Raw genomic sequence first — 27,639 nt, 5'->3', positions numbered from 1 at the left:
CGTGCCCCCTGCCTTTTAGTATGTTTACCACCGAACTAGTCCAAACAAAGTCCCAAAGTTAAAAATTGTGTTCCTTCCATTTCCTTCTACACCCCCGTTATGAGCATTCATTGACTGGACTAATAACTAGTGCAGTGCCAGCAATAGTACAGTTTACCCTATACGCTTAACGAATGGAACGCGCGTTGAGAGAATTCTTTCAATCAAATAAAGTTTTCGAGCCTCGATCAGCTCGTGCTGGAACGAACGAGGATTCCGTGCAATAAACTGGCTCTGCTCTGCTGCGATAAACCAATAAATCGTCTCGGAAGAGAAACGTCGAGAACGATGGGTTTCTCAGAAGTTCGCAGTAATTAAAAACCCGCGGTACAGGTGTAATCATCGATCGAGGCTTCTCAGCAGCCCCGGCCGATTGGCTGACTTTCGCCGGCGATTAATTAAAACGCGGTAGGATCCGAGGGAGTGGAACGACTCCTTTGCGTCCCTCGCACTTCATCGGTTCGAGACGTTAGCAAGAAGCGGACCAGCCAGCCAGCTACGGAATGGCAGTTTACTTAATTAAGCTCGGAACAAGACCGACCCTTGGCTTTAATTTCGTCCAAGACAGGGGCGCAAAGTATCGGGGACAGGAAATTCTATGGGATACCGGGGAGAGAGGTCCCTTTCTCAGACGGAACCAGCGGTCAAGCGAATCGCTTTTGGCGGGTCCAGGCCGCAAATGTCATCGAGAGAATTCTCCTTCCGCAACGCGCTCCTCGCCGAGTCAACCATCTTACGCGTCGTTAACAACCAGACTGGCCGAAGTTAGCTCGTGAGACGCCCGTTAACTGCTTGCTTCATTAAGTTCCTCATTCGACTGTTTAATAGACCCCCAGCATCTTCGTACCGAACTTAGAGAATCGCTTGGACACTTAAATCTATGTGTACGAGCTTCCGGAATTATTCTGGTCGGATTAAACTCGTCTTCGTTTCAACTTATCCACTCGACGTCCCTTATGAAATGTCTATGTTTCTAGAATATATCATCTAATGTCGGAGCACTGTGTCAAGAAAGACCCGTTTACCACCATCCAAAGGTTCAAATCGCTTTTGCGAAGCTATTCAGGTACTTCGATCGAGTTCCACCGATGTACATGCCGTGTAGTTGTTCTGTATGCGGTTGCATGTGCGTTCGACTAAGCACCGCTCATTCTGCCGAACGCTCGGTTGCGTGGCTGACTAAGCATCGCTTGTTCTACTAGCTTCCAGTAGAACACCGGCATACAGAAGGCTCATTAAAATCAACGCTGATTACCCAGACGGAAATAGATGGAACGAATTAGACGGTGCCGATAAAACGACTATTTGTTGCTGAGCATTTCAGACTTCGGAGTTTAGACGCGACACGGGGTAAAGAAGAAGGATGTCTCGAAGAAGGATCGAGCGGAGAAAACGACGGAGGAAAGAAGACACGGGAGCCGTCCAGCGGCAGAATTGCAAAGCTGGTGTATATGTGTGCTGCAATTACACATTAAGCTCACCTAAACATCCCTTAAACAAGTCGCCCATAAATTTCTCGGCGAGATTAAGACGCCTTCTGCTGCCCAACCTCTATCCTAAATACTCTGCTGCTTTTCCTGTATGCTCTCCTGGCAAGAATGTCCAAGGATACGTTGGAGCTTCGTGACTCTTCATCTCACTACGTCTTACTTGACTCCAAATTGTTCTCCACATTCGTTTAGCAACCCCCGTCCCAGTTTAGGTTTTCTTCATTTGTTTCTAGCCGCGCGTTCTTGTTGTTCGCGACAACTCGTGACAAATCCTTAACATGACCAGGCGACGATGCATTTGGTTATTTGGTAGTCGGTATTTAAATTCTGACAATTCCATTAAAGAATCTTATAACTAGACTGCGGATCTTTATGCAAAATAAAAAGTATTTGCATTGATTGCTGGACACAGGAACTAAATGAAAATTGTATTTTTCTTTTAATTATCCTATTAAGCTGAAGCTAATACATTGATGTCCTTAAATATTTTTAACATGTCCATTGCTTTAAATTGTACGTACCTACTTTTGTTATAAATGCATAAAATCCGCAGTCTACTTATAACAATAGACTTGGGCTCGTTTTAATCAGTGGCGGACCAAGGCAAGTGGGAGGAAAACTCCCATATAGGACATTAAATAAATTTATTAAAATTTATTTATTTATTATTTTGGCAGAGTATCAATTCGGCTTAAAATTTTCTGCTTTATATATATATAGAATAGCTATATTATTTTAGCCTTTCTTCTCCCATAGTGCTCCTTAAATAATTTTTGACACGCTTTAAAACAGAAAACGATCTTTCTCCTGACGCATGGATAACGGAATTGTTAAGAAAAATTTCAATAATAATTCAACATTCGGAAATGTGCAAGACATTTCTTTGGCTGCTCGATAGACGTCTGGTGTGATTTTTATGCTGTCCTCGTTTTCTTTCAGAAACATTAAAAAATGGTCACATTCATCTTCAGTAGTATAAACATCAATATCATTTTTGTACATGTCCTTCAACTTATTCATCGCGATCTATTTTTCTTCTTTTGATCGATTCAAATAAAAAAATATTCGAAAAGGCTGTACAACAACTTCATACGCTTGAATTCTTCGAGATAGTTCTGCCATGATGTTATCACATACAACATAAAATGAATTGACTATAAAATGTTCTCTTATTGTAAATTCATATCCGACTTCTTTGTTTTCATCAAAAAACATTTTTCTCTTTTTGTGTCTGCGAGTTTGTCCTTCTTCTACATTAAATGATAGCCCTGAAACAATAATTGCTTCTTTTTCAACTTTTTCAAATTCTTCTCTGAAATTATTTATAAAATAATTTATATTTATATTGTAAATACATATTTACAATATGTGTACATATTTAATATAACATATTTACATATTTACAATATGTATTTATTATTTATATTGAATTTTTTCGATTATTTTACGAAGGGTTTTTTGAACCTTTTCGGTCATTTCCAAAATTTCCCGACCGCTTAGTCCGCGTACCGTTAGATCCGCCTCTGGTTTTAATGTTCTTCCATATGTTACCCGGGCCTGTTCTGGCGTTTGAACACTGCCGCGGCTCACGCATCGTAATGAAATTTGGCGAAGCTGATACGCGGCTTATAAAATTGAATTTTCGAGTCCGTGCAAATAATCCGATATCTCCCCGCGCAAGGCAGGTCAGTTAAAGGCAGCAGGCTCGCTGATGAATCCGCCTGGCGCAGGACGAAATGCTCCTTTCCTTTTCACTTCTCGTTCGTTTTCTCTCTCTGTCTCTCTCTCTTCTCTTTTCACCAGCTCGCACATATCTTTTCAGCCAGCGGCGTAGACAGTTTGAATGGATTCTCGTGGCGGATGAATTCCCGTCGGCCAACACGGGTATTGATGAAATCTGTGCCGGTGATTTCAATCTGGCCCCGAAAAAGAGAGAAAAAAAGAGAAGAAGAAGAAGAAGATCGGTTCGAAATAATTTCCTCGATCGGATTCCGCGGAGGACTTTAATTAAACGTCGCTCGGAGTTTACTTTCATTGATCCGACGGGGCACTTTACCATACTTTATCAAGAGAAGCTTTCAATAGCCCATCACCTCGGGTGGCTACTCATCGGCGTGGAAAGTATATTCGAATACCTTTAATGCGCTTTGAAGGAAAATCGATGCACGCCGGACGGCTGAAAAGAGAACCCGGTCGCCCGTCGTCGTCGTTCCCACCCCCGTCGACCTGCACCCTCATATCCACCCCTACCCCCCGCGACCGTCTTCTTCTGTATCGTCAGTTTCCTTATTGAATTCAAGGGCCACTCTATCTCTACCCGAAACAATCCAGAAGGAATGAAATAATTGAGAATCGACGCTGGAATATCGATGTCCCCCGTTACAACGTCGTCGTCCGGACACGTGCTCGAGAATAAAGAATATATCGAGAAGTTTCTGAAAGCTATAAAGTTTCTGTTCTTCAAAGTCAGCTGAATACTCTTCGATAAGGAACTGCTTCTTTATTGTTTCGGAAATCAATTATTTGTTTCTCCGTAGACTCTTCGAGCGAAAAATGAAGAATGAAAAGCCCGCGAAGCAGTTTGCTCGCTGGGCAAAGAAAGTGCACGTTATTCGCGTGGCTGTAAAAAGAAAGATGCTACCTTTTCCCTTGGTCGAATAGTAGACTCTGTTTATAACCCTAAGCGAACCGTGAAATATAGGGCGAAGAACGAATGTAGGTTTATTAGGTGAAGATGCAACTTCGGCTATATTTCAAGTAATCTTTTAGTCTTCGTGGTGTTTAGTTTCCCTTATTCTGCGATACACTTCAAGCTTTAAAGTCGTCCAAGAATTACAGGGATTTTTTAATCCAGAAGTTTACGATTTTGACAGAGAATTCATCGGTTTTTCCCACTGCGCGGCGATGCATCAGACGCAGAGACGGCGTACCACGTTCCCGACGAAATAAATATCCGGGGAGGATCACCGAACGCTTTGGATTTACCAGGTCGCTTTCCCTCGTTGCGGTGTGGACTCGCTGCCACTTGTATTTCGTGCATTGCTTCCCGCCTCCCCATAAATTCGCGGCAAGGAACGGTCCGCTGTTTCATTAAGTGGAAACTGTACGGTCGTCGATGGCGCACCAAGCGGTTCACATGAAGGAATGTTTCGTCCCGATCGAAAGCAGGATGCTGTCGAACGCATGGATTGCCTTAGCTTCCGGCCGCGGAGCTGGGAGACCAGCCACCTGCGGGATATAACCGAGTCCCGGGGTGAAATTAAGTGAATCTATCTTCCGGCCGCAATAATCAGACATCGTTAGTTACAGCCATCTTCTTCCGAGATAAAGGGGGCTGTAACGAGTTCTACTGTCGCCGGTAGGGACGAATAAAGATCAAACGACTGGAACGAAGAGATCGGTGGTACGACTAGACTGTTTGAAAAATGTTATACTTCCCTCTGAAACGGGTGGTTCCCGAGGTAATTCGAAGATTTTGTTAAGGGTGCCGGCGCGTCCGTGCAAGAGTGTTAGTGGCACACGCACACATCGCTAGATCCGCATATACAGTGGTAGTATTCGTACACGTACACCTTTTAAAATCTAATAACTCTTTTATAATAGTACCAAACGACCTGATTTTTTACAATCAATTAGAAGCATTAGTTTACGAACTGATATGCATAAAAGATTTTCCATAAATTACAACTTACAAGGTTGCATGCAAAAATAAAAAAGGCATCTTTTGAAACCTTTTTATTTGGGCCCTTAATGAAAATTTAAAATATATGTTTTCTAGATCTATGTTCTTTATACGCATATTGAAAATTTCATCAAGATCGATTGACGCGGGTAAAAACAACAGGCATCGGAAGATGTACGATTCTGTGGATTTCAAGCAGAAACTGAAACAAAAGACGTGTAAAACTACGATTTTCACCATTTTTAACAGCTTGTAGCTCGTGTGTATGTTGATCGATTTCAATGAAACTTTCAGCATGTGTGTAACTAACATAGATCTACGAAACATATATCTTAAATTTCCATTAAGGACCCAAATTAAAATTTTTTTTAAAAACTGCCTTTTTTATTTTTTCATTTAACCTTGTAAATTATTATTTTTTAACAATCTACTTTGCATATCATTTCGTAAACCAATGCTTCTAATTGATTATAAAAAATCAGGTCGTTTAGTACAATTAAAGTGTACGAATACTTTGTACACCCACTGTACGTACACTCACCGAAATTTCTATAAAGTCACTGTGTTTTGTGCCCGTGCGAAATCAAGACAGACTTGTTTATGTACTTCTTTAAGGCCTGGTTTACGTTGCGTTTTTGTCCAGAAGAGAGTTTTAAAGTTGTTGCACACGTCTTATTGTTACTGGAAGCTCCAATTCAGCTCGAAATTGTGCGGCAGTTTTCCTTTCCGTAGCCGGAGATCTCATTAATAATGAATGTCGTCTCTTTGACAATATTTTATTACCACCTTTAAAATGATTTTTTCCGTAATTTTCACGTAAATTGATATAATTATTAATCACGATATATATGACCGATTAATTTTCTTAGCAATTGTGTGATTAGAGCAGCTCATATCTTTATAAGCATCGATTGAAGCTTTTTCTTCACTTGTTAGTACTTTTCCTCTCGGCACTCTCATACACGTGAATGAAATTATAACAAACAGGATTTCTGTGTGAGTTCTAAAACTAATACTTTTAGAATATCCGCAGTTTTCCGTAGTTCTCTGCTGAGAATACAGAAAAACACTAAGTGACTTTATAGAAACTTCGCAACTTGTGTTCTGCACCACACAGAAAAAAATCAAAACAAACGTAAATAGTAAACATAGCGGTCTAGAGTACGCAGTCCCTCTATCCGAGTGTCTACAAGGCACAAGACCAGATACGATAAATCAACAAAAATGGTGATATTTCTAAAATATCTATGAAAAAGAAGATGACTTTATAGAAATTTCGGCCACTGTATATGAAATTACAAGGTTTACAAGAACACAAAATGACGCTTCAACATCGCAATGAGGAGTTCAGAAGCGGTCAATTGTGATTCCTAAGAGTCAAATCTATGTCTGCCCGGTGCCCAAAATGCATATTTTTACGTTATCAAGGAATAATTTGTAATATTCGGCAGATACCGCCTGTCACGAGGCATCCTAAGCAAACATGATATCACAGGATGGCCGCCACTGACAGATTTTCGTAAATATTGAGAGATTTACCGTTCGAATCGAAAAAATCGCTCTGCATCGACATAGCCAGGACATGTACAAAGGCGGTGGTGTGTATTTCTAGTGAATTAATTAATTATTTAAACACGAAAAATGGGTTGGAAAAAATACAACACCTCGAGGTTCCGAAATTTTGCACTAGTAGCGCCACTGTCGCTTTCCTAAACTTCACGTTACAAATGTTCCAATAGAATACGGCTGATAATGCAGGTCGTACGTTATACCGTTATTAGAGTAATTTATAATATTCGGCAGATATTGCCTGTCCAACACCACTGGTATTGGCCTGTCAGGAGGCAACCGAAGTAAACAAGACGTCAGAAGATAGCCGCTTCGCGTACCAGTGTTTTTGTTCAATAAATTTAGTGTTTACATGGACGCTGGACACTATTATCGATGGACAATATAATATGTACCTGCATTATCAGCCGTTTCTATTATAACATCTGTAACGTGCAGTTTAGGAAAGAGACAGTGGCGCTACTAGTGCAAAATTTCGGAACCTCGAGGTGCTGTATTATTTTCCGAAACATTTTTCGTGTTGAAATAATTCATTAATCCACTAAAAATACACACCACCGCCTTCATACATGTCCCGGCTATGTCGATGCAGAGCGTTCTTTTTTATTCGAACGATAAATCTCCAAATATTTACGAAAATCTGTCAGTGGCGGCCATCTTGCGATATCTTGCATGCTTCGGATGCATCGTGACAGGCGGTGTATCTGCCGAATATTACAAATTATTCCTCGATAACGTAAAAATATGCATTTTGGGCACCGGGCAGACATAGATTTCACTTTTAGGAATCACAATTGACCGCTTCTGATCTCCTCATTGCAATGTTGTAGCGTCCTTTTGTGTTCTTGTAAACCTTGTAATTTCATATACGTATATGCGGATCTAGCAATGTGCGCGTGTGCCACCACACTCCGCGTCGGCACGCTTAATGGAATCTACAATTGATTTCAGTTTCTGCCTAATCATTCGTCCCGTCGCGTCGAAGTAACGCGCATCGCGTAGCTTCGAATAAGTATACTGCATACGAAGCAGCGCTCAGACTTTAAGCGGATTGCGTGTAGAAAATCGCGAAGAGAGAGACCTTGGAAAATGAATTTCCCCGTCGGGAAAACGTGGGTGGGAGGGAGAGGGGAGGGGAAAGGTGGAAGGGTTTCCATCGGATAATCGAGGATCGAAGCAAACGTTTATAAGCCCGTCTGGGTGACTACGACGTAGATTGAAAAATAATTTGGTCCGGTCGGCTCGTTAACGATTTTCATCAGGCTCGTGAAGAATTGCATTACACGATCATAGTTACGATTGGCTGGAGAGCGGCAGGTGGGGGGATGATAATCAAAAATCGATCGAAGCGAAGAGAATTCGAGAAAGACGTCAGAGTGCGAGACTCCCGGAGTGCCAATAACCTGTCATCGTAACGAGCGTCTTCGTTTCCTGTTTTTGACACGGTTCCGCTCCGACAAACGTGTCACGTTCGCATCGTTTAACGCAGCGTGCGTTTGAATAGGTTCAGCCGGCGATTACAAATACATAAGATGTCGGCCGAGATGCTGCGAACGATGAACAATAAGATACAACGGTGAGAAATGACCAGAAGAAACGCCCGATCACGAAAAGTTGCACGGAAGAAACGGGATATCGTGGAATAATATTTTTCGAGCGACAGAGACGAAAATCGGGGCCATTCTGTGGAAAAAGCCTGCGCAAGATTGCGCACCCTATTTCCTTAAATCATTTGTTAACCGTGTGTATCTGGCACGAGGACAGCGAGTCAAGAAAGTCTCGACTTTCTTTTCGGGAAAGTTGCGCGAGGATAATTTCAGAATTATATCGGTAGACTGTGAAATTTTATGCAGAATCGCGCTGCGGCTGTTCGAATCCGTTTGAAGTCTCGGCGAAGGGTTAGAACTGCGCGCGGAAATTTTTAGAGACAACAACAGTGACGACAGATAGAGGAACTGGGTCAAGAACGTTCTAGCTAGCGCCGCGGCCCCATCGGGACGTAAAACATCAACGTGGTTGAAACGCGTCGCACACCATCAATGGAGTGTATTCAAGAATGGTGAGGGAGCCCTCGCGATAGCTATCACCCTAAGTACGGTCGCATCCGCTGTAGAGGTATTACCGAGTGATTTGTCGAGTTCGCTTTGAGTCACATCCCCTTTTTTTCTCACCCGCATTCTCCTCGCTCCGCCATCACTTTCCCTCTTCCAGAGTTTTTCCCGCTTTGTGAACCAACGCCGCCCGCGAATCGAATCCGAGCCATCAATCTCCAGTAATTGATCGGATATTTAAATATTATTGATCGACGCGACGCTCGATGCCCCCGAATTCGTCTGCGATAACTATGTACACCGTGCGACGAAACCACATCTCGCACCGAGAAAAAGCTCGGAACAATTGATCGGAACAATCCGAGTTCTGTAATTGCACTAAAAACTGTTCCAACCCGTCCCGAACTCTCTTCGAACACATACATCCCCCCAAAACGTAGTCGAACTTTCAAACATGCAAACATTTTGACCCGATCCTTCAGACCCTAACGTCTGTTTTACCAGAAAACCCGACGTTGTTTTTTCAGGCAGGTGGCTACGGAGGATTCAATTGAAAATGCAAAAGTTTGCCGGCCCGTAGAAAAGAGAAAAAGTTAAATAAACGAAGCGGGTCTGGGACGGAAAGCATTACCCTGATACGCTGAAATATCACGCGGCCTCGCAATCCTTCGCTACGATCGCCAGCCGTTAATCCCGAATTCATTGAACTTCCGCGAGTACGCGAGCGAACTTGACGCGCTTCGATTCAATGTAGAATAACACTTCTTCTTCTCCTTCGGGGAAATTGACTCGAATTATTCGATGATGATCGCAAATTTTTTAATCGTTACTAATTCAGGAACCCATTTATCTTGAGCGAAGGTAGCAACGCAACGCGATGGAGGACAAAAAACAGCAGCAGCAGCAACGGGTAGAGCAATCTGTTCCTCGCTAAAGCGGACCAGTTGGGTTCCGTTTCGCTTAAACCGGAAGTTGCCTCTTGTTACTTTTATCGCGGGAAATCAGCGTCGGCAGTGTTATACGTTGATTTGTCGCGCTGCTTTCCTTCTCGTTCTCCGAGTATTTTTTCCTCCACCCGCCTCTCTCTCTCTCTCTCTCTCTCTCTCTCTCTCTCTCTCTACCCTCGCTTTCTATTCACCGAGTTTTCTGTGCGTTGCCTTTTACGCTCCGCCTTACTTCCCACCGAAACGCCGCTCCTTTGTTCGCTTATGCTAGCGAGATGTTCCCGGGTGCATGCGCTGATCCACAGACTTCAGCGAGCATAATACGCCCCCGTACCCCTGACCCACCTACTCGGCTCCGTTGCGCTACTAAATTCTCGATAAACATTCGCCGAGTACGCGAACGTTGTTCCCGTCGAGCCAATTTTACGTAAAAATATTAGATCGTGTAACGCGTTACATCGGATTTCCCGCGAAATTCGCTCGCCCAAGTTCAAACAAACATCCCGGACGAACCCAATCGAGATAGTGGTCCATACCGAGCACTGGTATTTTTGCAATTTATGAAGTTCCGGAGCTTCACTGTTCGCCGATCTTCTATTCAGACATTTCACTTCGACCTAAATTATTTTCTGTTATTTTCGACTAATTAAAATTATCAAGAGAGGGAATGAATGTCTACGTACACTCCGCGACAAAACTATAAGACACCTGCGATTTTAGCTAATATTTTATTAATACTAATTTTCTCGTAAATGTTTTCGTTGTTAATCCAAAGAATCAACTAAAGTACATACATTTCCATAGTGGCAATGTTATTGAATTAGATTGAACAAAGTTTCATTAAAATTTATAATTTTTGATAAAATAAGGTGCGACGAAACTATAAAACAATGTATATTTTATGTAAAAAAAAGTCGGTGGCAGTTGATGGAAAATATTTTTTCCTATTTAGTAGTACATAATGTGTTGTGCCACCTTTATTGTTTACAGTTTCAATTAATCGTCTTGGTATCGATTTATATAAATTTTTTATTTGATCTTGACTGAATTTGGCCCACTTTCTTCAATATGAGCACCGACGAAAACTGTTTCCGATTTCCATCGAATTTCGCACATGTCTTAGGGTGGATTTATAGTAGAGCAGCGAGGCGAGCGCTGTGCGGTGAAAAAAGAAGAAAAACAAAGAAAACACATATGTACTTTTTCATTAGTATGTGTCGAAATGTTGTCACGAATGTTGGTTTCTTTTCACCGCGCCGCTATCATCGATGCTCGCAGCTCCACTATAAATCCACCCTTATAGTTTTGTCGCGGAGTGTAGCCTCTGTCTTGCAACCAGTAGGTACAGACAATTCTGATTTTGTATAAAAATCCGCAATAATTAAAGCCTACAAAAAAGGCATGAGATTCGTTTGTTCGTCGCGCTACGCAATATTTTCCAGCGACAACGGAGCGGGGATAATGCGAGTAACAACGGTTGTAGAATTTGTGGAAGTAGAGAGCTTGCAAAAATGGGCAAAAAGTGTCCAATTAACGTTAATCCGGCTACCTTGTCGAAATGCTTCACTGTTTTCAGTTCCAGTGACGCGGGCGATTTGGTTCCATTTGTTTCGTCGAACGAAACGGATTCGAATCAATGGTCGGGTCATCGAATCAATGGTCATCGAAGATTTAATGTAACGTTGCACGACATCGATTGGAAAAAATTGTAATCGGAATGGAATAGTAGGCAGACGTTAATTACTAGCGATGGACACGATTCTTCTCAGTTAGTAACGATTCTAAATAACAACGCACGATTGTGTTCAAGATGTATACCGAAGTTTCCTCGAGTGTTACAGCCTCTTGGGTTCATCCCCGGCCGTTTAATTATGGACTTAAAACCATTTCATCATCGAGTGATAAACAACAAAGTTAAAACGAGACCTCACGGTACGTGGAAAGTTTGATTTAATTTCGCGAGTTTACCTCTCCCGGGAAAGTTCAATTTCGAATCGTATTACTTTCCTTCCCGAACACCGATATGATCTATATAACCATCGACGTAATAAATCTAGCGAACCTTCGACAAGTTTCATCGACGGTTTATATTTTTCCCAGCGTGGGAAGACCGCAGGTTGTTCCTGGCATCGATGCTAGAAATAATATTATATGTATGTACCAAACTGGGAAAGAAATTTACGTTCTTCGAAGGAAATTTTTCTTTGAAGAAAATATCCCGTCCTGTTCTTTGGTTAATTGGAACAGTAAATAAATGATCTTGTTACTTTGTGCGAAATTAAAATTTTACGAACTGATTCAAAGTTAACGGGAAAAAGCGTCAGATATTTATCCCCACTGTTGAGAATTTTAATAAATTGAAGGTAAAATGACTCCATTCCTTGATGCCTCTGAATCACTTTCTTTGAAAGAAAGATCTGAAGCCGCGCTCCTGGATAAATGGAATAAAACTCGAGCTAATTTCTTCTTTCCTAAATGGGTTTTGTGTAAACTTTATTTACGAACACGGGTCGCATTTCCCAACATTTTCACTACACATTATGCCAGTTCTCTATTTGAATTTGTTGCAATCGCAAAAATTAATTAAAAAGCCGTCACTGACTGCAGAACCTTAATAAAGTTGGAAATGCAAGCAGTTGAAAATAATGGTTTCTAGAAACTTATTATCGTACTAACTGTACAACATAAATACCGTTTATAACTGTGCATAAGATCTTATACTATCTTGATAAAAGATTCCTCTCTCAGGACTGCCAGAGATGAAATCTTTGCTGGGAATCAAATTAATTATCCATCCATCATGCAGAATTAACATCCATTTAATATAGAAGAACAGATAAAAGGCACCGAATAAGAGCTTTGATGCATGTGGCTCCTTCGAACGCTTTTAAAATGAATATTTCTTTTCAAGATTTTGATCAACCATGGCGTCGCGACGATAGAGGACGCGTGTTTTTCACCGGAGAATTGGCGTTTCGAATCCTTTTTTTCTTCGTTCCGCAGGAACCCCAGGTTTCCGGAGAGCGCGAGGTAAAACCTCGCCGAAGAATAATAAAATTCTATTCTGAATCCGATGACAAAGCTCTCAATCAGCTTACGTGTTCTTCAGGGGGCCCCATTCTCTCCGCGCCTCTCCGAGAAATATTTCGCAGAAACTTGAACAATGTCTTCCGGCGGCGGATCCCGAACGGCCTCGCGTCCTCGAGTCCATTACCATCAGTTTTTAAATTAAATCGCGGGTGTTTCGTTTTCCCCCGGAAGCCCGCGGAGCCGAAACTTTTTATCACGACGGAGACAAAGAGGTCCCGGGACGTTAGCAAGCTTGGTCACGATCGTTTTTCCTCCGGGATAAATCCCGTTTTCCGCGTCGTCGTCGTGCACCGAACAAGATAAGGGCTGAAATATATAATAACGCCCTCGAACCCTTCGCCTGCCACGGCTCCCCGCACTTTGACAGCCCGGTGTCGGTGGCACGTATGCGTGACTCCGCTGAGCCAGCGGTTATCGACCAACGTCACGTAAATGTGACTTCAATCGCGACGCCTCTTGCCTGACATTCTTGGCACAGTTTGACAAAAGAACCGCCAAACACGGCGCGCAACGGCGGATTTCTTGTCTGACGCTGATCGAACTTGTTAAGCCTTTAACTCCGTGTCGTATTCTCCTCTTCGCAGCTATAACGATGTATCCCTGGCAGCACAAAATATTGTATACACATTCATATAATATTAAATAGAGATTCAATCTGTTTTTTATATTCAAATATACACTCCTCAAAAGAATTAAGGGATCACTTGTGCGAACCCGAACAATTGGTCCCACTTTACGTGATCATAACTCCGTCAAATACTAATAATAATACTAATTTTTTCGTAAATTTATATTTTACGTAAGAGAATTAATGAAGTTAATGAAAAAAATTTTTTTCTATTTACTAGTAATGTGTTGTGCCTCCTTTATTTTTTATAGTTTCAATTAATCGTCGTGGTATCGATTTATATAAATTTTTTATTTGATCTTGACTTAATTTGGCCCATTTTCTTCAATACGAACTTTCAACTCTTTCACCGACAAAAACTGTTTCCGATTTCCATATACAGCACGTGCTAAAATTCCTCAGATGCTTTCTATTGTACACTCCTCAAAAGAATTAAGGGATCACTTGTGCGAACCCGAACAATTGGTCCCACTTTACGTGATCATAACTCCGTCAAAAATTGCCGTATCGATATCGTTGAACAATGGTTTGAAAGCCCGAAACCTCTAGTTTCAGATGCTCTGTTACAAATTGTTGCTATTTTGGTTTTTCACAAAGTTATAGCGAGATGAAGACAACATTGACGGTTAACAAAAATTTTGTGCAACTTTGGAACATCACACGGGGAGCAACAAATTTTTTTGATAAATCGCGTTGATATCATTTGGAAGGGCTATCTTTCCTGTGTAAATTGTGTGGTTGTTGAATATTGTGCGATTTTTTTTATTCGAGTCATTCAACATTGAATTAAATATGGGCTTTTTAACTTTGACTGGCTCCAGAAAGCGAAAAAATTATCGTAGAATCTTGTGCAAAAAAGCAATAGAAAGAGCGTTTCTTTCTCTTCAAGACACTCCTTTTGTTTTTTCAATTTCATTAACATTTCGATATAGCAGGTGTTCCTGAAAATATGCTTAAAAATGCACAATTTCCATTTTTCGTTTAACTCGCTGTATCTCGGCGACAAATGATCGTAGTGCCATGATCCGAACGTCAGATTGAAGCAGACATTCTGCCGATTCGATTGAGTACTCCATGAACACGCTGCGACAATTTTTTTACCTATGGCAGCTGTGTTTGAAGTTAGTGCTTCGCAGAAATTAGCGAAATTACTCTGTGTTTACTCTACGTAAAAAATTATTAGGGTAGCATAGCAAAAAAATTATTAGAGAGTAATCAGTGATACTTACAATTAGAATCAGAGGAATCGATTAGGAATCGCTTATTTTCCAATTGATCGAACCAGTGCGCCGATAACATTAATTGTAGGAATCGATTAGTGCAAGAAAAAATATGCATTTCTATTTAAAGAAATGATGCAATTGTTAATTGCACATGATCAGTTGCACCTAAAAAATATCTAAGGGCCTACGAATGTAGCGTTCTTCGAACCATTTATCTTTCTGCTTTGATATTTTTTCGTAAATGCATTAATAATATAATTAATAACGGAGTTATGGCCTGAAACAATTTCGTGAAACACCCTGTATACGCATTTGACTGCAGTCAAAGTATTTGGGAGAGGCCCTGTTGCAGCGGAGAATAAAAACTTTACTTGTAAATAATTATTTAAAACAACATATATATTATAACAATATTTTCACAATAAAATGTTTTTCTTTATTTAGCAAATATATTGTATGTGTTTCTATGCTTACGTACGAATGAAGTACTTGAGAAAATATATACATACATCTCTTTGTCGTTAATATACTAATAGGATGCTTCATTAAAAAGAAAGTAGTTAGATTTTTACCTAAGAAATTTTTTTAATAGAGGGTTATCTCTTCTAATAATTATATGATTTGATATGAAGGCTCAAAAAAAGAAAGGAAGGCTCGAAAGCCTTTATGAGAATAAAAAGTGAATGTAGCCCCGAGTTCGAATCCCGCCAACTGCATAAAAATTTCTGGATTTTAATAAGCTCCTTTCGAAGACGAAGTTGAATATTTCCTCAAGCTGTGCACAGAAAGAGTAGTATCATACATATATAGCAGAGATGGGCAAAAATGTATCTAAAATTTTCAAATAAAAGATAAATGAAAGTTATCTTTTATCTGTAGTTATTTTCCTGAAATACATATTCGACACAGTGTATCTGTAAGATACTCTCCAAAAAATTTCATTTGACATCTGTAGGTTATCTGAGCTCGAAGTAACTGCGTATGCGTATTCAACGCCTCTAGCGGCGAGAAGTTATTCAAGAGGCACTATCCGTAAGATACAGCGTGAGAATTTTCAGTGTATCTTTCACAGTTATTTGAGAGTCGAAGCAGCGCCACCGTGTATCTTGCGGTTGTATCCGTCAGATTTTGGCTATTGGGAATGTATCTGTGAGATTTCAATGGGACGATTTCATCTTAACCTTCAGATGTATTTGAAGCTCGACGTAGCAAGATACTTTATTCAATTTTTTTATTCGTGACGAGTATTTCTCAGAGATGAAATCACATGTATCTTTAATCGTAATTTGTATTTGATTTCAAATACATCTTGATGCGACGTTGCCAAATCGTAACACTAAATGTACAAATGATCGGTTTAAAAACTGTGGAGCTCATAGAACAAGGGGAGCTTGTAGGCTCCTAAAATTTCTTATTTTTGAAGGTTAAACGTTACCACGGTTATGTACGAAATATTGTAAAAGTTGTGAAGTATTGTCAATATTTAATTTTGTACCTCACACCATATAGATGCATTTAACTAAATACATACAAGTCATAAGTAAGGGAAGGAATTGGTAAAAGAAAGAAATAATATGTTATTAATAAAGTAATTCAGTTTATATTTGTCAGTAATTTTTAAAACAATTTTTGCTCGTTAAATAACACGATAATTGTAGATTCTATTATAATTTTTGCAGGGTGTATAAATTATCTCTATTTATTTTTATTAATAATTTTTATTCGTTTGAATACATAAATTTTACATTTGTGCATAAATTTATACAATTTATACTAAATTATTAATAATTTAATAAATAATGCAAGGAGTTGTTAAAAGAAAGGAATAATATGTTATTAATGATATGTTTTTATTATAATTTGTGCAGGGTGTATAAATCATTTCTACTTATTTGTGTTAATAATTTGAAACTGTTTTGTTTTTTCCATGGTCCTCCGCTAATGTAAGTCACATCTGTATGGAAATACTATTTTCTTTCTGATGAACTGATGTTTTGGATATCTTCGCTGCATCTAAAAATTAGAATTTCTTGGTGAAAAGCATTGTCCAATAAACGGGAAGATTTTTAGCATGAATATATTAGGTTGGAGGGAAAGCTATGTCGTATTTTAAATAAACAGGTAATTTTGCTTGTAAATCAAAACACATGTTAACTAGCGAGTCATGGGAAAACAGGAATTGACAGGTTATCTGAGAAATGACAACATATTGTAACAAATAATGAAAATTATATAATTGAATAATATTAAACATGTATTTTTATAAATTGAATCAAATGTTTTCTTTAACGCTAAACCTACCGAGCCTCAAAAGTAACTGGTACACACATGTTCCCTTATAAAAATGATAAGATTGATTTTATTTAGACTTTGTATGGCTCCTATTGTAAAATGTGCACTACTACAGATATCTATACAATTGTTTCTTATGAAATCAGTATTATTAACTTTCTAATTGTAAAATAAAAAATCTGGAACTGGTCATCTTGACCGCTGTTGGTAGGATTAGTGTTAAAGTTAAAATACGCTAGAATTTTCTCTCCAACCTAATAATATTTTTTAATTTTCCTTTTGTCAGTAATGTTTCAATGTCTGAGAAAATAAATATAAAATAAAAACTTACCTGAAATGACAGTGACAAGTTTCACCAACACAATACCAAGTCATCGGAAATCAGGAATTGACAGGTTACCTGAAAATGTCAACATATTGTTACAAATAATGGAAATTATATATCATATCAATAAAATAAAAACTTACCTGTGACAGTGACAAATTTCACCAACACAATCGCGTGACAGGTGGCTAAAGTTACTGAATCACTTACACACGCTTTTTATTAATTGGAATACTCTATTACAAACACGTGCACAAGCATGTGCTAAACTAACTTCACTACACGTAAACTGACGTAAACCCACGGCGATGCAACGCGACGGTCGCTCACCTGTCGCGTAAGCTTATTTGTACGGTCCCCGATATATACATAAATTAATATATTGTTATAAATATATATATATATATATATATCTACATATCTACATATATATATATATATATACATATATATATATATATATATATATATATATAAGTATGTACAAAATAAAAAAATATAAATATTTATATATATTTTTTTAATAAAAATTTATTTGTTTAAACAATTGCTTAAATAATAAACAGTTATTTGTTTAAACATCTGTTTAAATAATAAAATGTATTTGTTTAAACAATCGTCCAAATAATGAAAATCTATTTGTTTAAACATGTGTTTAAATAATAAAAATTTGTTTGATCAAACAATCGTTTAAATAATACAAATGTACTTGTTTAAACAATCGTCCAAATAATGAAACTCTATTTGTTTAAACATGTGTTTAAATAATAAAAATTTGTTTGATTAAACAATCGTTTAAATAATACAAATGTACTTGTTTAAACAATCGTCCAAATAATGAAACTCTATTTGTTTAAACATGTGTTTAAATAATAAAAATTGTTTGTTTAACCAATCGTTTAAATAATACAAATGTATTTGTTTAAACAATTGTTATAGTCCTTATTAGAGTATCCGAATATGGAATAATAATGAAAGTCACTGTAAATGTAAATACGTTCCTCGTATTACATTACATATGTATTACGACGTGGCAATGTCGCATCAAGATCTCAGTGTATTTGAAATCAAATAAAGATATCAAATAAAGATACATGTGATTTTCATCTCTTCCAGTTACTCGTCACAAATACAAGCGTCAAATAAATCGTCTGGCTAAATCCAGCTTCAAATAACGAATACAAGATGACGGATAAATCTCGCGCGACATCTGGGGATTCAAATAATCCATATGATTACGAATCTATTTCTTCAAATAAAATCTGACGGATAACTCTGCAAGCAAGTTAACGACAGATACAACCGTAAGATACATCGTGGCGCTGTATTCGACTCTCAAATACAAGTCGAAGATAACCAGAAAATCGTCGGAGAGACAGATGAATAAACTCTCCAAACCGCAGCGCTCGACAGATGAAGTTACAGATACATTGTGGCGCTGCAATCGACTTCGAATACAAGGCGAAAGATACAGGTTATTTGTATCTAGAACGTATTTGAATAATTTTGTATTTAGATACTGCCCATCTCTGATATATAGTTTCTAATTTTTGTTATAACTTTTTCTGAAATTTGACGATTTAATTGAATGTTATTTAAATATTGATTTCACATTTCTTAAATGTTTACCTTATATTTTTTAAATATCTAATTTATATTCTCTGAATATTTAGCTTATATTTTCTGAACGTTCAATTTACATTTCTTGCATATGTATACAATATTTAGATCCAATATTTTTCTCATATGAAAAGCTGTGGCTTAAAAAATATTTTCCCACAATAGTTGAAAAAACATTCATCCCTGTATCACTGTAATTTCGCTGATTACAAAACAAAAACAGTGTGAGCGGTCAGCCGACCGATCAGTGGTACGGTCAGTGTGAAGAAATATTTATTTTGGATGAGGATCCATAGCGTATCTATGGCGCGCGACAGATCAAAGCGCCGAAACTGGGAATCCGAAAACACCGAATCAAAAATTGAAATTCCTGTGTGCCGACTGTTGCAAACCGGCGAAACAGATCAAACGGCGTGCAGAGGATTTTGAAACGAGGCGAGGCGCGACAGGGCGAACGAAGGCCGGATTTCCAGAAACATCAATATTTCTTCTTGCTTGGTATACATAGTAACACCGCCTAGTTAGCTGGCTCTCCAGCAGAGAACAATACGAAAGGCGACAGCTTCCACACTGGCAACACTTTTATTTTCTGCGAGCTAGCGTACTACATAGCTTGAAGGGGTTGGTATTCGCATGGTTGCCCCGGACGATGAACGAGGTTCGTTGTGCCAGCAGGAAACCGAGGCACGACCTTAAGAAAAGCCGTGCAGAGAATGATCTAGATACGGTGATGAGCCTTGACACCTCGAGGTCCGCGCCCCCTCGTCAAGCTTTAAATTATGTATCTAACTCGCCTCCTCCTTCAGAAAACCACGATACGTCTCGACCGATTCGCTCCGAGGACCTTAATAGCAGGATTTCGCTCGCCCCGACAATGCTAATTGCCGCCCTCGCGATTACGCTACTAGTCGGTGTAACGGCCACGGATTGAGTTAACATTTAAAGTTCAAGATAACGTCTCCGACGTCGATTTATCGCCTCCCAAGTCGCGTTACCGCAGTTTCCCTGAAAACTATAACCGTATCATCTTTCGTCAGTCTTACAACACAAACTTTCCAGTCCTTAATCGTCTCCTAAAAGAAAAGACTTGAAAATTTGGATGTATGTTACCATAAAATAAGATGCTATCGAAAAAGCAAGAGAGCCAATCGGGATCGTTCCGCAGAAGAAATGCTCGAGCTCTTCGAAGTGGAAGAGCGCGCGCTGCTCGAGCATCGAGCAAAGAGTGGTCCAATCGCGAAGAGGTATCGCATCGATAAAAGTAATTCGGTACGATAATAGTTGTTCTCTCCCTCTCGGAAGCAGCGCAGCCACGAGGTCGCGTTTTACCGAATCCATACGTCGACTTCGAGGGGGAGAGGCTGGCTTCGGTAAAGTCAACCACGGTAACAAAACAAATTACCGACTTGAATCGGAGGAAACTCGTTCTTCGATAGAATCGGGGAGGAGGAGCAGATGGAAACAAGACAGAGCCGGGGAGACGGAGTGTGCCGGTTGATCGGATGATCCTAACGAATCTTGGTAAAAACGTCGACGGGACGGTGAACCGGCGAGCTCGTTACAAACTGGCTAAGGATTGACAATTAGGGTCGATCTGTTTTTGCAGATAGCGAGGACACGATGGTACCGCGGGAACGAAGTTTCACAAATCAGAGAGTGGAAGCGGAGAGTGGAACCAAGGGAGAGAAAGGGGAATATAGAGGAAGATAGAGAGAGAGAGAGAGAGGAAGCTTTGGGTCGGGTTGATTTAAGCCCTGCAGGAGGTGGTAGAAATCTTTGATAAGGCACGGCCAGCGCGAACGCTGATTGGTCGCCCCAGGCCTCGCGTCACCGTTCAAACAATGCGCTTCGTGCTAACAATGCAATCCCGACCGAGATAAAGATATATAGAACCCGAGCAACCTATATCTGCGGGCCCAACTACATCGTCGCCGCGAACATCTTACATCTGAGATACGAGCGACGGTCTCCTCTCTCATCCTCAAAGGTTCATGGATCCGTGTCGCGAAACAGGGTCGAACCGAGACGCTTTCCTCAAACTGCATTATCTCGCCGAATCCTCCGGAGCTGTTCCCGACTTTTTCGCTTTCTTTGCACACAATTCCGTCGGAACAAATCCCTCTCTACCCGCCGCCGAGACCGGATCCGAGGGCTGCGATTAACCTGTACACATCGACGAGCGAAAGTTTTTCGACGGATCGGTATCGTCTGCATTTTCTGGCTGGATCGGCCGATTCTTTAACCTGTTAACCGGGAATCACGAGCATCGCGAAACTACTCGGCTCGATTGCCTCGCCGAGCGGCGCGGCCCGCATCGAACAATTCTGTGACAGCCAATTTTCGTGTACAGGCTGTCTCGCGGAAGCGTAGCGCCGATATCTCTGGAAATATTCGCATACGAAAGATCGCATACGAAATATGCGATTTTTAATTACCTCCAGACTTTATGCCGATCGATTGGCCAAGAACATGTTGTGGTTCCGACCCAATTTACGAGATCCGTGAGAATTGCGGATAACAGGACCGCGTATCTCTTTAGAAATTGGGACAAGTTTTGTAGAGGGACGCACACACCAGTGGGCTCGATTGAAGAAGCACGCGACATTTTGCGAAAAAATCAACTTTCTAATTTTGATATTTTTTCAATTGATATCGATTTCTAAATGTCCACCGACCACGAAAATGATAAAATTAATCGAATACAATAGCAGTTCTAGTTGTGATAGACGCATGAAGTTAAACAGTTTAGGAATATCGATTTTCCCTACATAATTTGGCTGTTCATCCTTAAAGTGTCCTGATAACTGTGATCAAGTTTTTGCCCTGAAATTTTTCTAAATCAAAATGCACACTTTACTGATAAGAAATTATACTTTTCATTGACAATTATGATATATAACATATTTTTAAATATAACATATTTTTTATTTGATATTAATTTATATTTTGCAGTAAATAAGTCCGTCGTTCATCTCTGATATTTTGACTGCGTTGAGTTTGACGAATTCTTTTCGACAGTGCATAAGTTCAAATCTTCATGTTTTGTTTTGCCGACACAAATTGTGGATTGAAACAGAATTATTGTCAGTCCGAAATTATTTTCAGTTTTATACGCTTTCTGTTCATATTATTTAATATATTAATCAAGTAATAGTTAATATATATCAATTATATTTTATTTTTAGAACTTCATATACGGTAAGGAGCACAACTGATTCCACACACTTTAAACTTTTCCTGTAAGGCTAAAAGAATTAGTTTAGTAAATGACGTCTAATAAAAAAAGTTTTTTGAAAAAATGCATTTGGTCAGAATTGTGAAGAACAATACTAAAAATTGATTTTTACTACCTTTTAGCTAGCCCAATAACGAAAATTTAAAAAATGTGTTGTGTCAAGTATAAATTGTATACGCTCTGGAAATTTCATTGAAATTGGTTAATTGGATTATAAACGATCAAAAGTGGTAAAAATTGCAATTTCTCAAGATTTTCGGCCTTAACAAATTTTTCTCAATAATGTAAATCTTAAACATTTTATCCATTTGCATTAAATAGCGAAAATATTAAATACATTATGGAATGAATAATTTATAAAACTGTTTTAGATTAATAAAAACCGTTAAACAAATGTGAAATATATGGAGTTAAAAATCATTGAGAAGGAATTATTTTTTTATATATTCAGTTCAACTTCAATGGTTTAAGAGTTATTCAAAAATGTCGCGTGCTTCTTCAATCGAGCGCACTGTGGAACGGTACATTGACCGTGGAAAACCACGCGCGGCAGAAGTGAAGCTTCTCGCAGTCTAGTAATGTTTAGAAGTAAATTAAGATTGGAAATCGTAAATAATCCTAATGGGAAAGAAACAGACATAGTTCATAGCATTTCCCATACGCTCTTCTTCTTTACACCGAAAATTTTGATCATTCATTATTTTTTTCTATGTTCCATGATTTTCTATTATATGATTCTATCATTGAAACAATTGGCTTGTGATAGCTAAAATATGATATAAACATCCTTGATTCAATTTTGTCTAAAACTCTTGCAAATACTGCATCGAGAGTTGTTCCTGATATCTTGTCCTCGCTTCTCATTAGGATTATTTACCATTTCCAATCTTAATTTACTTCTAAACATTACTAAACTGCAAGAAGTTTCACTTCTGCCGCTCGTGGTTTCCCAGGCGTATGTTTTTATACTTGCCTGACACCTGTCTAAATTTTTCAGGTTAGTTTAGAACCAGGGTTTGGATAATTGTTTACGAATCTGTCAGTCGGAACAAAATCCGATGAGAAACTGCATGCGAAAGTAGCTGGAGGTTGATTCTACGTTATCCAATTGCAAATGTTCACAAGTTACCTCTGGTTAATTAGTTATTAACCATTGTTGCGCGGGCTGATTGTTTCGGATGTTCTCATAATGCGTAAGACAAGGAGGGTCGAACTGTGCGACAAGAACAGACATACATAACATACCACTTCTCCAGAATTTGTTAATAACTAACCATTTAAGCATCAAACCTGCACAAAACTGAAATGCGGATGTAGCCAAGGCTTCATTTTACATTCTACAATCTTAAAAGTTCACCAATGAAGTCTTTAAAGTTAGTAAATTAATTATGAAAATGTTCCTTGTCAAACTATTCTAGGTTATTCGCGAAATTTCGTCACTTCCGTAACGCTACAAAATTGTAGCCCCTCAGCAAAGAAGTTTCACTTCAAAAAAAGAAAAAGGTGATTGTAAACAATCGGTCGGTTCGCAGCTGATCCGTGCGCGTTTTTCGTCTGCTATAACAACCTTTCCAGGTACTTGTACCGCCACTGGTCGGGCGTAACCCGCCCGGAGGTGAAATATAATTTGTTATTACATAACCCTTGATCGTCGTAATTGAATTACTCATCCGCAAAAAAAGTAAGACTTTATGCCGATCGAGAATAAGACAATTACGCCCCTGCGAGACGTTAAAAATGCAGCCAGCTCGCGCACCGAACGAACACGGGCAGACTAATCCCGGGGAAAACGAACCAAGTGTAAAGTGTTCGGGAAGTCATCAAACTAATCGAGAAAGCGATCATCGCTCCAGAAAACCCGATGCGCCGTGGTCCGACTATTGCCCGGTGGTCGGAGCCTGGTAGCCGTGGCTTTCTAGGCCAACTGTGATTGTTAATAAACAACTGTACACCGGTGAAACTTCCGTGGCACGATAGAGAGACCAGAGAGCGCGTTATTGAAAGTCGGGAACAGTATTTGTGAGAGTTGCGCCGGGGCCGGATAGAAGAATACATCACTGTCTGGTCGGGAACACATCATATTGGAAAAGTTACATGAAAATGAGAATGTCGAAGGCTATGGAAAAGCAGTAATCAAAAAGGAAAAGGCGAACAGCGATCGAAGGGGATCATATTAAACGCACAAACGCCGTCGCGGTAACATATTAACCGGTCGTCGCCGGCGAAAAACAGTAGTTTCGAACTTGTTTCGTAGTCTCTCGTTGCAATTGATCGCGACCACTCGACTGACTCGGCGGGACACACTTCCGGTGTGGCAGCGCCGTTTTTATTTCGTAGGAACACAATAACTGACGGACAAAAAGGGAATTCCATCGGGGAGTGAACCCGGGGTGATGCGTCCATCAATTCGGAATTCAATTACTATGCAACTCTCTATAGTTTTCCAGGGCACTCTAACGCAAACTCGCCGATTATACTCTCGGACCGAAAAGGGCCTAGCAGACTAAGATAGGTGCAGCGGCCCTACCCACAATTTTATTGATATTGTGCGGAAAACAATGGTTTTAGGTTGAAAGATAACCCCCTAAAATTTTAAGTCGCTAACCCTCCGTAGAAGGATGATATGAGGGTAAATACTCTCAACTGTATCATTTTTTTTCTCGATTGTTAATTAAGATATTCGGATAAAAACAATACGAAAATACTCGAACTTACCTCCATCATATCATACATTTTTTTCACCATTGTGATCAAATTATTAAGGGTAGAAAAAAATCATTTAATTTTTTAGGGGTGGGAATTGCAAGCAACCCTTCGAGTGACCACTTCCAAAAAATTCAAGAACAATGTTCTGTTGCTTATCTAACGTATAAAAAAGTTTCAAGATGGTCGGATTGGTGGAACATAGTTAAATATTGAAAAACAAATAAAATTACGTCATTATAACGGTATAATGCACAGTGCAGTGTTTCTTATCAGAATATTAAGTCCCTTCTTGATCAATTATTTCTTTTTAAGTAGTATATATAATAGTTTTATATGCGGTTATATTATACATATACAGGGTGTCTCAGACGACCCCTTCCATCCCATTTATAATCTAGAAAATAGGTTATATTTTCAAAAATTCAGTGTTTGTTTTATAAATCAGATGCGCTGTATCAAATGGTGATATTTTTAACTTCCGGTTTCGGCCGGAAATAGGCGATTGAGACCGGAAGTTACATTTTTCAAATGGAACATCATATTTTTTAGTACGGATTCGGATTCTATGTGAAACCTATTTCCGGCCGAAACCGGAAGTTAAAAATATCACCATTTGATACAGCGCATCTGATTTATAAATGAAACACTTTGAATTTTTGAAAATATAACCTATTTTCTAATTATAAATGGGTGGTAGGGTTGGTCTGAGACGCCCTGTATATTGTGTAATATAACCGCATATAAAACTTTAGAACTACTTATGTAATGTTATGCGTCGCGTTTAAAAAGAAATAATTGATCAAGAAGGGACTTAATATCCTGATAAGAAACACTGCACTGTACATTATACCGTTATAATGACGTAATTTTATTTGTTTTTCAATATTTAACTATGTTCCACCAATCCGACCATCTTGAAACTTTTCTATACGTTAGATAACCAACAGAACATTGTTCTTGAATTTTTTGGAAGTGGTCACTCGAAGGGTTGCTTGCAATTCCCACCCCTAAAAAATTAAATGATCTTTTTCTACCCTTAATAATTTGATCACGATGGTGAAAAAAATGTATGATCTGAAGGAGGTAAGTTCGAGTATTTTCGTTTCTTTTTTATCCGAATATCTTAATTAACAACCGAGAAAAAAAATGATACAGTTAAGGGTATTTACCCTCATATCATCCTTATACGGAGGGTTAGCGACTTCAAATTTTAGGGGGTTATCTTTCAACCTAAAACTAACCTAAAACCATTGTTTTCCGCACAATATCAATAAGAATTGGGGGTGGGGCCGCTGGACCAATCTTAGTCTGCTAGGCCCTTTCTGGATTCGAAATGAAGATTTTGTATGAATTCCACATAACTTAAATTACGAGGAAGCACTCGCCGGGATTATTATACTTTCGCGAGGCTCCCTAACGCGAAGTCGTCGATTAATTGTTTCCCCGATAATGTTCATCGAGATACGCGACGATCGCGCGTACATCAGCGTGCCCCGGGAACAATGCTAGTGCGCCATCGGGGCTGATGCGAAAATAATACAAACCCAAGTGTACGCTCGTGCCCTCGCATTATTACCGGATACCGATCGAACGCGGGCCCGTAATCCGTGCTTAACTCTCGCTATCTCGTCTTTAACGTCACGTCCAACAGTCGCTTCGTCAACGAACGTTCGGCAAATTGGTGATGTAATTACGAGTCCCTGCTTGGTCAACAGGCTTACCTGCCCGATGGAATTGCTCGTAATGACCGATCGGACGTATTCCCGTGTCTGTCGTGCATTCGCCGACTCGATATACATCGACCCACGTTGCACATGCACCCAGACGCGGAACGGCGAAGAGCGCGACACTGCCACACGGACCGAGCAGAAACGTCATCGAGTTGTTAGGTATGCGTTCCGATGCATTCAACGTCGCCGACGCGACGCGAAGGAAAGTTTGCGCGCCGGTGTCTGCGAGGCGAACCGTGCTCCGAAATTTGATTTCGGATTTTATTCACGGTGTCCTATCCTGAGAGACGAGAACAGGAGTGGCTGAGGATGGACAGCTGCCTCGAGGGAGACACCGGAATCTAGAATTCCAGTATTTAATCTTAGTAATTAATACAGGGTGAGGCGCCAGAAACAGACCACCTGAATAACTCGGCTGCTATTGGTGGTAGGAAGATATGCATCAGATGGAACTTGCTCGGTTTCGAGAGGACATTAATCTGATGTTGGTAGCTTTTTTGTAGGTGGATGCGTAAAGGACATATGAAGGTCAACTTCATTTTTTTTAATGGAGTGAGGTATTTTTTAATACATCGATCGATGCAGATGGACATTCGTTGTAAAAAAGTGCTAACCTATGTATATCGAGAAGTTAGTGGTTCAGGAGATATTTCAATTTAACCCGGCGTTAGTTAGGTGGGGTCTCACAGACCCCAGAGATTTTAGATTGATTGTAACATTGTAACAACGCGTGACAGTTGTTAAGTATTTTTGAATAATAAAAATTTCATTTCGTGGGTCTGCGTTTTTACTCTGATAAATTGCAAGCCTCTTAATCAACACCTAATCTTATATTTATGAAAAAGGTATTTATATTTCTATAATACAATATATTTTTTCCTGGGGTCTGTGAGACCCCACCTTGCCACTTACGATACATTTTCCCACCTCACCAACGCCGGGTTAAATAACTCTAAAACACCATTAGTTATACCATGATGTTTTAGAGTTTTTAGAGAGGTGTTTTAGAGTCGTT

General features: G+C 39.4%; 1 protein-coding gene and 1 long non-coding RNA gene across 3 annotated transcripts in view; both read right to left on the bottom strand.

The window, feature by feature from the left end:
• Positions 1-27,639, bottom strand: part of LOC143212917 (zwei Ig domain protein zig-8) — a 556,020-nt gene that overhangs the window by 512,861 nt on the left and 15,520 nt on the right. The window lies entirely within an intron of this gene.
• On the bottom strand, positions 16,548-17,722 carry LOC143212919 (uncharacterized). Its single transcript, XR_013009823.1, has 3 exons — positions 17,477-17,722; positions 17,340-17,408; positions 16,548-16,729 (listed from the first exon to the last, which is right to left on the bottom strand). It is a non-coding gene; the product is annotated as an uncharacterized LOC143212919 (long non-coding RNA).

Source organism: Lasioglossum baleicum, chromosome 10 (assembly GCF_051020765.1).
Source record: "Lasioglossum baleicum chromosome 10, iyLasBale1, whole genome shotgun sequence".
NCBI lineage: Eukaryota > Metazoa > Arthropoda > Insecta > Hymenoptera > Halictidae > Lasioglossum > Lasioglossum baleicum.
This window is presented reverse-complemented; position numbering and strand designations above follow the sequence as displayed.